The sequence below is a fragment of the Bos grunniens genome, chromosome 5 (genome assembly GCF_055505025.1).
Source record: "Bos grunniens cultivar Pamir isolate PY7600 chromosome 5, Bosgru_T2T1.0, whole genome shotgun sequence".
NCBI classification, from domain to species: domain Eukaryota; kingdom Metazoa; phylum Chordata; class Mammalia; order Artiodactyla; family Bovidae; genus Bos; species Bos grunniens.
Window position 1 is genome coordinate 59,255,455 of NC_141169.1, and position 12,625 is coordinate 59,268,079.

A 12,625-nucleotide genomic window follows, 5' to 3' on the forward strand; every position below is an offset into this window, starting at 1 on the left:
TCCATATATATGCATTAGTATACTGTATTGGTGTTTTTCCTTCTGGCTTACTTCACTCTGTATAATAGGCTCCAGTTTCATCCACCTCATTAGAACTGATTTAAACGTTTTCTTTTTAATGGCTGAGTAATACTCCATTGTGTATATGTACCATAGCTTTCTTATCTATTCATCTGCTGATGAACATCTAGGTTGCTTCCATGTCCTGGCTATTATAAACATGCAAACTAGTACAGCCACTATGGAGAACAGTGTGGAGATTCCTTAAAAAACTGGAAATAGAACTGCCTTATGATCCAGCAATCCCACTGCTGGGCATACACACTGAGGAAACCAGAAGGGAAAGAGACACATGTACCCCAATGTTCATCACAGCACTGTTTATAATAGTTTTTTTTTTTTTTTAACTGGGCTTTTACGGAAGTTCTTTTAGAGAAGGTCAAGGTATTTAAAACTGGAACAAATGTTGAAAATGGAGCTTCTTGGTAATAAATCTATATTGTTAGCTAAGAAATTTCTCAAAACATTAAAATGATCTGACTTTCATGAAACTGTATAAAAAAAGAAAGAACAGTAAAACTAATATTAAAACTGCAACTTGAAACATTATGAGTACTGAGAATTAAAGGGTTTTATTTCTTTCTATGAAAAGTTTCCATAGCACTTTAGTTATGAGTCAAATTTCAGTTTAAAATTCAAGTAAATGACACCTATGTTATTTACTTATATATCATTATTGACCAAAGATAGAGTCATTGTAAACTTTTTTCATTGTAAAATTTTGTTCTTTATTATTTTCTGGGGGATTTATTAAACTATAGCTCATTAAAATCTAATTTGAAAAGCAGCACTATGATCATTTACTACCTGGGATCCACTAGCATACTAAGAATAAAATAGACAGGGAATTGTAAAATACAATATTTGAATTTACAGGGAAGTGTCATGTTTATGGAAGGTAGATAGCAAAAACAACTGATCCTCCTTCTATCCACAGTCACTGCAATGTGTTCTTTAATTCCTTCCATCAATAAATAATTCTATTTGTCTCTCTGAGTCTTGGCTGGTCCTGTGACTAGTTCGGTGAATAGAATGTGGTAGAAGGGATATTGAGCCTAAGACTCTGGAGCCTTGCATGTTTCCATTCTCTTCCTTGGAGTTCAATGTTCTTACATGAGATCAGATAAAGCACCATCTGGAAGAAAGCTCAATTATTTAAGGTAATAGTAATTAAACTGTTAGAGTTATGAATGAGGTCTAACTAGAATGCAAGACCCAGTCATTCATAACGACAATCCTATGAACAAACCCAGCCAAGATCAACTGATGTCTGCTCAAACTGGCAGAAACACCCAGTTGGTCCAGAAATTCAAGTTTTAAACCACTGATTTGGGAATGATTTGTTATTGCATGATAACTAACTATAGAAAGTGACAGGTGCACATGAGGGTTCCACAGAGAGGGCTAGGGAGGGATACAGGGAAGGAAGTCTTTGTAGGAGGCGATGCCTTGAATACAGGTCGAGAAATGAAAGTCAAAAACGTTCCAGTCTGGACCATTGAGGTTTATGGTGAAAAATGTGAAAGATAGTAAGGTATAAAATAAACAAATGTAGAACATCTTTCTTAGAAATATTAGTGTGCCGGGAGCCGGCGTGAGGAACTCCAGCCTTGGCAAAGGTCATGAGGAAGGAGGCTCAGCATACGCAAAGGCGGGATTGAGCCTCAGGAGTGCCCCTGGATATTCTCGAGCATCTACCCCCCAAAACCAGAGTCTGCTTACTTTACTGCTTTGTGCCCTCACCTCTGACTTCACTGGGGGCTGTCCCCGACCACCATCTCACTCTCTCTGATAAAGAGTTAGCTTACAGCTCCAGTTAATAAAAGTCCTGGGCATTAGGAGTGTTTAAATCCAAACCCCTCAGATAGCTCTCTAACTCGCCTGACAAGTTTACTCGGACTCCTACAGCTATGCATACAATTGTTTACAGTCTCCCAGCCTCGAGAGGCTCGGGAAACTTAAGATATTCAAATAGCTTAGAGCCTCTCAGAGAGTTAGAAACTGTCAGAATAAAACTAGTAAAAGATTTCATTGATGAGCCAATGCTTGCTGCCAAGTTTCCACATCCCCTGTATTGTATCCTTGAATGTGTATTAATTAATATAGTTGGTATGTAGAAAAAATAAGTAGTGGCCTTGGTGTTAGCAACTTTAGACCCTTAAGGTAATGAATTCTTTCCTTTGTTGTAAATCCACTGCACCTCTGCCCTATAGGAATACAACTTTATCTAACACCTTCGGAGGATGGCGCCAAACCTTAAAATAATTACTCTTAGAGAAAATAAGTCTTACAGTTGACAAACCTTTGTCAAGAGTCATAAAATGTTAATAGGCCTTCTGGCCAGAAGATGATGTAAATCACCTAAACCATTTGTATACAATAAATTTGCAGGAAAGAAACCCTGGTTTCAATAAGGATCAAAGACTGCTGACTGCATGATTTCACATCCCCTATTATCCTCTATGTACAACTTATGGTATAAAAGCCCCTGTTGAAAATAAAGCTACGGGCCTTGCTCACCGAAGCTTGGTCTCCCTGTGTCATTCTTTCTTGTTTCCTTTTCCTCCTTTTCTCTTCTGTTCTTCCTTCATACCAAAATAATTTGGAGCACAGGGATCCTCTGCGACCACTTATTTGCCTGGGCTTCTAAGACCCACTCGAGAAGGTGCCTAAGGTGGGGCACCTTCTGCTATTCAAGAGGGCGTCTGCGGCCTCTGTGGTCAGAGCAAGTTTGGTGTCATGAACTTTATTGATTTACCGCATAAACCAGTTATTATTGAGCATCTGATAAATCTCTCAGCCTTTGCTATCCCTTAATCGCCGACGCCGTCATCCTGAGGGAATCCCTGGATCCAACCGGGGCTGGACTCCAGCATTAGTGAAGGTCATACCTTCTGTTTTTTTGATGTTACAGATAATCTTTGAGGAGACAATATGCCTTCTTATTGAATTCCTTGTCCATAACCCAGGGCTTCCTTGTATTTTGCTAGTTTAACTTTCTCAATGTCTAGGAGAAATTTGCTGAGATTTGCTGGCTTCTGTTGGCTTAATTTAGCTATATTTAGAAATTTCATTATATTATGTATTTCAGCACTAGTTGTGCTGTATGAGCATATTGTTGCTGGTAACTCACTAGGTCATGTCCGACTCTATGCAACCCTGTGGACTGCGACATGTCAGGCTTCCCAGTCCTTCACAGGGAGGCCTGGCATGTTGCAGTCCATGGGTTGAAAAGAGTCAGGCACAACTGGGTGACTGAACAACAACCACCACCACCACAACAAAGGAAACTAGGTGCAAAGTCTAGCTTCTGCCATGAAGAGGGCAGAAAAGTGAACAGTTACACTGTTCAAAAGTGAACAGTTGCCTTCAGAGTTAGGAGGCATTAAAGAAAAAAAAAAATGTTCAGGCCTGCTCACTGTTCTCTTTATATTCTTTGTTCTCAGGAAATGAAGACATAAAAACTCATTCTGCTTTTTTCCTTTTCACTGCAACACTGTCAGTGAATATTCACGGTTGATTTCCTTTAGAATTGACTGGCTTGATCTCCTTGCAGTCCAAGGGACTCTCAAGAGTTTTCTCCATTACCACAGTTCGAAACCATCAATTCTTCGGCACTCAACCTTTTTTATTGTCTGTCTCTCACATCTATACATGACTACTGGAAAAACCATAGCTTTGACTATATGGATCTTTGTAGGCAAAGTAATGTCTCTGCTTTTTAATATGATGTCTAGGTTTGTCATTGCTTTTCTTCCAAGGAGCTTGTGTCTTTTAATTCCATGGCTGCAGTCACGGCTTGCAGTTATTTTTGGAGCACAAGGAAATAAAATCTGTCACTGTTTCATTCCCCCATTTACTTACCATGAAGTGGTGGGATTGGCTGCCATGAACTGAGTGTTCTGAATGTTGAATTTTAAACCAGCTTTTTTACTGTTCTCTTTCATCCTCATCACGACCCGTGGTGGATTCATGTTGATGTATGGCAAAACCAAGACAATATTGTAAAGTAATTAACCTCCAATTAAAATAAATAAATTTAATAAAAAAAAGGGATAACCAACAAGGACCTACTGTTAGCATGGGGAACTTTGTTTAATTTAGTGACAATTTACTGCTACTGTTAGCACAGGAGACTTTGCTCTATTTAGTGACAACCTAAATAGGAAAAGAACTTGACTAGAAGTATATACATGTACATGCATAACTGAGTCACTTTGTGTTATACCTGAAACTACCACAACACTGTTAATCAACTCTATTCCAATATAAAATAAAAAGTTTTTTAAAGGGAAAAAAAAGAGGCTGTTTATATCTTTAGTTCCTCTTTACTTTCTGCCATAAGGGTGGTGTCATCTGCATATCGGAAGTTATTGATATTTCTCTTGGCAGTCTTGATTCCATCCTATGAGTCATCCAGCCTGGCATTTCGCATGATGTACACTACATAGAAGTTTAATAAGCAGCGTGACAACATACAGCTAGATACACTCTTTTCCAAATTTGAACCATATGGATGGTTTTATTATCTCAGCAGATTTTCAGATCACTGCCACCTGGGTGATAAGTTAATGTAGAGGCTGTGCTCTTCACTTTAGAGATAATCCAATGAATCTAAACCTATATATTTGGGCTTTAAAGTTCCTTTTCCAAAGTCGATGTGGATCTCCAGGGATCTAAACTCATGTTTTTTCCTCTCCAGGGTTAAAACTCATTCGTTTTTTTGCTCAAAATAATTAATCATTATCTTGAATATTTAATTCCTGCTTGAGGAGAGTAACTGTAATGATCTAAACACTTTTTGTATATTTGCATTGAAAAAAAAAGGATACTATTACTCCATTATTTCCCTATGAGTTCAAGAATTCAATATTTCCACATAAGATTTAATAGATTTAATAGTTCTTTTATTGATCAGAGCCAGGTTAGAGTTTAGGTAAGGACCTTTTTGGGTTTCCCAAGTGGTGCTAGTGGTAAATAACCCACTTGCTAATGCAGATAGACAAAGAGACATGGGTTCTATTCCTGGGTCAGGAGGTCCTCTGGAGGTGGGCAAGGCAACCCACTCCAGTATTTTTGCCTGGAGAATCCCATGGACAAAGGAGTCTGGTGGAATACAGTCCATAGGTCACAAAGAAGTGGACATGACTGAAGTGACTTAACACACACACAAGGGCTTTTTCTTGGAAATCTAATTTCATATTCTCTTGATAAGAGATATAATGTAGGAGAAAATTTATTTTCAACAATAATTGATATGCCTCAATTTGTTTATTTTAATAAGAACTGAAATTATGATTTGAGGGCTGAAATTTCATAATAACAGAGTATAAGCCTGTTAGTATGAACAGACAATAGACTAGTGTACTAGTCTAACAAATGAAAATTGTGGCCTTCTGGGCCACTATTCTTTTTAAATTTATATTTTACACATAGTTTCAACATATCTTTACTTTCTTGAGATCAGTGAAATTCTTGTGATTAAGTCGTAAAAGCTTCTTTCACTTGTTTGTTTCTCAGGCTATAAATAGATGGGTTTAACATGGGGGCAACTGAAATCATAAGCACTAACACACACTCATTAATTGCCATTTCATCTTTTGCTGAGGGTTTGACATAGATGAAAATACAACTGCCATAGGTGATAGAAACCACAAACAAGGGAGAAGAGCATGTAGAAAAGGCATTCATCTTTTGCTGGGAGGAAGGGAACTTTAGGATGGCATTGATGATGTATATGTAGGACATAACGACACACAGAAATATCATGATGTTAATCAACACAGCAAGGGTAACAACCATCAGTTCTATGAACCATGTGTCTGAACAAGAGATCTTCAGCATAGCAGAAGCATCACAGAGAAAATGATCAATGACATTAGAATCACAGAATTCCAGGTTTAAGCCCAGGCAGAGTGGTGGAAATATGACCAGCCAACCTGCTATCCAACAACAGATAACAAGCCAAACACAGACTCAACTGTTCATGATGGTTGAATAATGTAAAGGTTTGCAGATGGCCACATAGTGGTCATAAGACATGATGGTGAGGAGAAAAAATTCTGTTCCTCCAAAAGGAAAATAAAAAACAGTTGACTAACACAAGCATTGTAGGAAATAGTCTTGTCCCCAGTTGATAAGCTGTATAAGAATCTGGGAATGCACATCGTAGTGAATAAAGTTTCTAAAAAGGAGAAATGTTTGAGGAAAAAGTACATGGCAGTTTTAAGGTGAGAATCTATTAAAGTGAGTATAATGATGGTCAGGTTCCCAGTGACACTCAGTAAGTAGGAGACAACCAGAAATGTAAAAATCAGAACCTGCATTGGAGGGTCATCTGTCAGTCCCAGAAGTATGAATATAGACAATGATGTATGGTTTCTCATCATTGACTTGTACTTCTCAAACTCATCACAAAGTCAATGACACTGAACTGAAAAACTTGTATGAAATTATGAGGCTATGGCCATGGGGTAGGAAAAAATCCAATCAATGCAATGAATAGTCATTTTCTTCTTTAACTTGATAATGATCGGTCAAAATTGTGGTGTTCTCAGCTCTTTTGATGGAGAAGGAAATGGCAACCCACTCCAGTGTTCTTGCCTGGAGAATCACAGGGACGGGGGAGCCTGGTGGGCTTCCATCTATGGGGTGGCACAGAGTCGGACACGACTGAAGTGACTTAGCAGCAGCAGCAGCAGCAGCTCTTTTGATGTACATATATAAATCCTCAAGATCATATTTTTCTGAAATAAATTTACTACAGTTCATACTTTTATACTCCATTCATGCACTCAGATCTCTGTTTTTCAGTTCATCTAAATTCTGCCCTATATTCTCTGAAATGTATTTGTCTATAGAATTAGAAAGCATTGTCTATGTGATACGATTTTGTGAGTATTATAATGTTCTTTGGTCCTAATAATTCTTCATTATTTCCAAGTTTGAATGAACTCACAAGCTGTTTGAGGAGTGGCTTCCTCTTAAATGCAAATAAATGACTGAGTTTGACATTTATACAGAGCATATCAGCCACACATGGAGTATTTCAATGTTTGCTGATATTGCAATGACTAAAATGTTATTTCACTTTATTTTGCTTTGGTGTGAGAATCGCCATCCAAATAACATCATTACTTACCAGTTTTCCTATTTATCTTAAAGGTTCTAATCAGTACCCGACTTTTCTTCCATTTTCACTCCGATAGAACAGTGTTCGACTAGAACTACATAAGCAACCACCTGCAGTATTGGGTAAAGAAATTAGTATAAGCAGAAAATAAAGAAGACCTGAAAAGTTTAATCTCAATTGTTTGTGCTTCCAAGGTCACAAAAGACAAGGGGATACAGTATGTGACACAGGTTGGAGGAGACCAAGGACACATGACCTTTTCTTAACAAATAGTAACTTGAATTGCGTCCTGCAACATAAAAATGTCAGTGCAAAAACTAGGAAAATCCAAATAAAATCTGTAGTTAATTATTTTAAATTTATTTTATATTATTATTATTATTATTTCTTTTCCAGCTATTCTTTTGCTCCTCTGTGACCGTCCAAGGACTTCCCTCATAGCTCAGTTGGTAAAGAATCTGCCTGCAATGCAGGAAACTCGGGTTAGATTCCTAGGTCGGGAAGATCCCCTGGAGAAGGAAACGGCAACCCGCTCCAGTATTGTTGCCTGGAGAATCTCATGGACAGAGGAGCCTGGCAGGTTACAGTCCATGGGTTGCAAGAGTCGGACACGACTTAGAGACTTAGGAGAGAGAGAGACAGACCCTCCAAGCCAGAGCCACAAGTGCACTCCTCCCAGCGCCACTGGGGATTGGTGATGAGGTTGGCTGCACCGCGCATGCTCAGTCTGATGTGCCAGGATAGCGAGCCAGGAGCCAGTGTGCGACTCGGTCGGCAGGGGGAGCCAAGAGCGCGCGAGGGATCTGATGTGGCGGTGGTGACACTGTGTATCCCTGTCCCCTGACCTGGCCATGACCTGGATCCATCTGTCCTTAAATCTCTCTTTTAATTATTAGTGCTAGTATTATTAATATTTAATTACTAATTATTAGTATACAGTGTTAATTCCTTAGTGTTAATAATTCCATTGTGATTATTAGGAATTTACATTTTGGGAGAGCTGGTTGAAGGTTATTTGGGTACAGTTCACTATTTTTTCTACACTTGTATGAGTACAAAATTATATTATAATTAAAAGTTTACCAAATTTTAGAAATAAAAAAGATAGAAAACCAAAACAGTAAACTGCAGTTGCTGAGCACTTTACCTCTGGCAGTATGCTGGGGCATATGGTCACATGAATTATTTGTATGGTATACATGTCTTCTCCTCCAGTCCCTTCTGCCGCTTCAGCTGTATTTTTGTGGTGATATCCATTTTATCATATCTATGCGTATATAAGATACCATTTGAAATAAAAGTTGGCAGTTACATTTAGGGTTTAATGTTAATCAGCAGTACCTCAATTGCGTGGATTCTGTGTATACTTAAAAGCCAAAATTATGGCTTCAGCTAATAGTGCATGCAGTTTTTGACCCACTGATAGTACACTCATGTGATGAAGATGTCCATGTTTAGAAAGGAATGTTACCTGTGGAACAGCTTTTCAGAGTGCTTCCACCAGAGTGGGGCATTCACTTTCCACAAACTGAAGCAATATCTCTGCCAGTTTGAGAGGAGTCTGTATCCTGATACAACTCTGTTCATTACCAGCTTCCCACTCCTGTTTTTCCCTTCACTAGCCTGATACTGATACTTGTAGGTTTATCAAGTTTCAGCTTAGTGTCAGTTGCTATGAAACACTTTCTTGAAACTTCATCTTGTATGATCTTGGCTTCTATTTTTTGTCCCTCTAGCTCACTATGCTTATCTCTTTCTTACCAGTAAATATGTGAATGTAATGTTTGAGACTGGGTAATGTTTTCTTTATTGAGATACCACAGCAGCTAGCCCTATTCAGAGTTTATTAAGAGCTCAATAAATATGTTTATTGTAAAATTCATGAATTCTATATGTACTCTTCTGACTCAGAAAAAGTCAGTTTTCTCATGTGGTGAAATTTTCATTCCCATTTATGGTACATTCTTTAATGAAAGTATTCAATCGTGCATGGGGGTCAATTAGATTCCTTTGTGTTTTAAACTTTTTGGGGTATAAATGATATAAAAAATGCCCACTCTTAATATATATACCATATATAATCTCTCTTGTTTATTTTCCTTCACTTTAAAAATGAGGGCTTTTAAATATTAAAATCATTCTTTGCTTCCTGGCAATACAAAAAAATGCTACCTTTCATATTTAGTCCTAGACCAAAAAAAAAAGTCGTTACAATTCTTTTGATCTGACCAAATGTATTATATACTTGGTCTTCTCTCTCATTACTTACATAGCAGCTAAGTCAAATATTCCTTATCCCTCAGTTATTGTCAGGATACTTTGTCTCTTTCTTCCATTGCTGAATCAAAAGGCATTTGCCCTTAGAGGCTTCACTTAAATGGATATTTGGAGTTTCACTTGGTTACTATAAAATATTCCATTCCTAATCTTTATGAAAGGCAGATATCAACTCCCACTTGGTACCTAGTCCCACTGTTTAGCCTAAAGTGCATATAGAAAAACAGAATAAGGGAAGTACAGGGAATGTTTTGCCTAAAAGTTAGCCTCCCCACCTCAATACCAGGTTAAAGGTCACACAGGGACAGCACAGAGTTTCCAGTGGTGGGACAGGAATGAATTGTCTCTGTAGCCCAGGCACCTCCCCTCAGTTTTGTCAGAATGACTCCAGGTACCTGACTCTCCCAAGCACCTCAGGAAGCCCGTGTGTCCTGAGGAAAGAGATTAATCTTTTTGTCCAAAAATGCCACTTTTTTCTTCAGTCCTTCATATTTCTATTCAGTCATTCATTCATGTCATATTAACAACACTCGTGATACAGATAGAGATGTTAAAATTGAGTTTTCATTAAAATGTGAAAGACTTTTAGAGGAAGGGGTCATTGAGTTATAAAGCATAAGCAAATGAGTCACTTAATAGAGATATAGGTCACCTATTTTATACACAATTTTTATTTCAAATGAGGATGAAGTTATGGCAGAGAACACATGGGAGTGTCCCTCTAATATCCACTGCATTCAGATGATCTTCATCATATTCATACATGAAAGCAGCTAATCAATGACTGTCTTGTACTTGCCACTCATACTGTGAAGCCACACTTCATAAGTGGTTGTTGAAACCTTTCACATAATTTTAAAGTGACAAATCATATAAGTTATGTTGGTATACATACATTGCTCAGAAGAAAGCATCATTCTAGAGTTCAGAAAATGGACAGAAAATTTAAAAAAAAAAAAAAAAACCACACATCTCTGATACTTGTAACCTCAGATGTTTGCTGAATCCCAAAGTTGCAAAGAGTGAAAAAAGTCCTCCAGGAAGGCCTTATAATGGAGAGAGGAAGGTGGACTCTGACCATTCGTAGGAGCACATACTCAAACTCATAGCGGTCTCCATAGTTGGGGCGTTTCACTAAGTCATCCTCCACTCACACAAGATGAAGATATTCTCAAGAGAAAGCCTGTCTCCCCCTGAGCCCAGGGAGTCTTTACCCTGGAACTACAGAGCTAACAGTAGTTTAAATGGTTAGGAAAGAATCTTTTTCTGTAGTTGGGAAAATAGATATTCAATTGTTTCTGGCAGAAGAACATATTTCTAAACTGAGAGAATTTCCCTTAAAAAATATTGAGCAAATTTTCAATTATGTGCAACAAACAAACATGTCCTTGATGGATTTATTTTATCATTATCAATGAATCTCTGGTGTAGTAGACTTTGGGGATAGAGGAGGAAATACAGATCTGGGGAAAATGTCCTCAGAGAGGCAGGTGTAAGTAACATTAGCACCAGAAGCAGTGCAGGAATGCAATAATAAGTATCAGATTACAAGACAAAAGGCAACCATGTGTTATTTTATTTCTACAGTATGTTAGGCATTTGTAATATGATACAGACAATTTATCCATTTATTAATCCTATAAAGCTGTACTTAATGTTTAGTGTCAGTATAAATATTCACATAATAATAGAGAAAAATATTTTATCAAAAGAAAAAGCAAAGTGATAACTTACATTGAACATTTTCAGAAATACCTCCCAGGTATTTATATCTATTTTTTTTTTTTTTTTACTTTACAATATTGTATTGGTTTTGTCATACATCAACATGAATCCACCACGGGTGTACACATGTTCCCAAGGCTGAACCCCCCTCCCACCTCCCTCCCCATACCATCCCTCTGGGTCATCCCAGTGCACCAGCCCCAAGCATCCTGTATCCTGCATCAAACCTGGGCTGGCAATTCGTTTCTTATATGATGTTATACATGTTTCAATGCCATTCTTCCAAATCATACTCAGACCCCCGCCCCCCACCCCCGCTCTCCCACAGAGTCCAAAAGACTGTTCTATACATCTATGTCTCTTTTGCTGTCTCGCATATAGGGTTGTTGTTACCATCTTTTAAATTCCATATATATGCATTAGTATACTGTATTGGTGATTTTCTTTCTGGCTTACTTCACTCTGTATAATAGGCTCCAGTTTCATCCACCTCATTAGCACTGATTCAAATGTATTCTTTTTAATGGCTGAGTAATACTCCATTGTGTATAAGTACCACAGCTTTCTTATCCATTCATCTGCTGATGGACATCTAGGTTGCTTCCATGTCCTGGCTATTATAAACAGTGCTGCGATGAACATTGGGGTACACATGTCTCTTTCAATTCTGGTTTCCTTGGTGTGTATGCTCAGCAATGGGATTTCTGGGGCGTATGGCAGTTCTATTTCCAGTTTTTTAAGGAATCTCCACATGGTTCTCCATAGTGGCTGCACTAGTTTGCATTGCCACCAACAGTGTAAGAGGGTTCCCTTTTCTCCACATCCTCTCCAGCATTTATTGCTTGTAGACTTTTGGATCACAGCAATTCTGACTGGTGTGAAATGGTACCTCATTGTGGTTGTGATTTGCATTTCTCGGATAATGAGTGATGTTGAGCAACTTTTCATGTTTTTGTTAGCCATTTGTATGTCTTCTTTGGAGAAATGTCTATTTAGTTCTTTGGCCCATTTTTTGATTGGGTCATTTATTTTTCTGGAATTGAGCTGCAGGAGTTGCTTGTATATATTTGAGATTAGTTGTATGTCAGTTGCTTCATTTGCTATTATTTTCTCCCATTCTGAATGCTGTCTTTTCACCTTGCTTATAGTTTCTTTTGCTGTGCAGAAGCTTTTAATTTTAATTAGGTCCCATTTGTTTATTTCTGCTTTTATTTCCAACACTCTGGGAGGTGGGTCATAGAGGATCCTGCTGTGATGTATGTCGGAGAGTGTTTTGCCTATGTTCTCCTCTAGGAGTTTTATAGTTTCTGGTCTTACATTGAGATCTTTAATCCATTTTGAGTTTATTTTTGTGTATGGTGTTAGAAAGTGTTCTAGTTTTATTCTTTTACAAGTGGTTGACCAGTTTTCCCAGCACCACTTGATAAAGAG

General features: G+C 37.9%; 1 pseudogene; it reads right to left on the reverse strand.

Moving 5' to 3' along the window:
• Positions 1–5,509: 5,509 nt before the first annotated feature.
• On the reverse strand, positions 5,510–6,446 carry LOC147372130 (olfactory receptor 6C2-like; annotated as a pseudogene).
• Positions 6,447–12,625: the final 6,179 nt, after the last annotated feature.